Raw genomic sequence first — 803 nt, forward strand, 5'->3', positions numbered from 1 at the left:
CCCCGCCCCCCAAAAAAGAGAAAGATTTGTTTTGTTAAATATCAGTTACATTTGATTTTTTAAATTCAAAATTAGGACATTACTTTATCTCCTGAACCTCCTTTTGCCTAGGGGATTTACATACACCTTCTAATATATGCTGTAGGTCACATCCAGCTTTTAAACATCTGAAAAAAAATGTTTCCCTCTGTTTTCTCCCTTATAACAAGTACACTGGCGAATGTTAAGCTCTTTGCAGATTTGACTTCAATTCCTGAGGGAAGAGGTATTTTTTTATTGCATATCTCTCCTTATTTGTCTGCTGGGAGGTTGTATCCGTCTCCGCCCGGATAGGCCCTTCCTGACGACCAGGATCGAAACATCCCACCTCTTAAATGATCTAAATTGTGTTAATTGAGGCGTAAAAAAACCCACAGTTGCAGTAACAGTTACATAAGTAAGTGCAACGATTTGATAATGTGTATATGTATAAATAATGTATAAATTTTATATATACACAAACAGACACACATATATATATATATACATATATACTCCCTTTGTATGAAAGAGTTGATGACTCGTTTGCTACTTTTGAGACGCTTGTTAATTTGGTGCCATGTTGTTATTTGTTTACAAACATTGTTATGGAGTTTGAAATTGTCTCCTGTTTGCACCTCTGGGGTCGCGAGACAGGAGGGCATGAGGATAGATGGAACCTGCCATTCGCTCTGCTTGTTGTGTCATAATTTGAAGTCGAAAGATTATTTTAAATGGTGGAGAGCATGATTTTGTGTATGGATTCTGGATGGGATGAAGGGATG

Source organism: Aplysia californica, unplaced genomic scaffold (genome assembly GCF_000002075.1).
Source record: "Aplysia californica isolate F4 #8 unplaced genomic scaffold, AplCal3.0 scaffold01520, whole genome shotgun sequence".
Taxonomy (NCBI): domain Eukaryota; kingdom Metazoa; phylum Mollusca; class Gastropoda; order Aplysiida; family Aplysiidae; genus Aplysia; species Aplysia californica.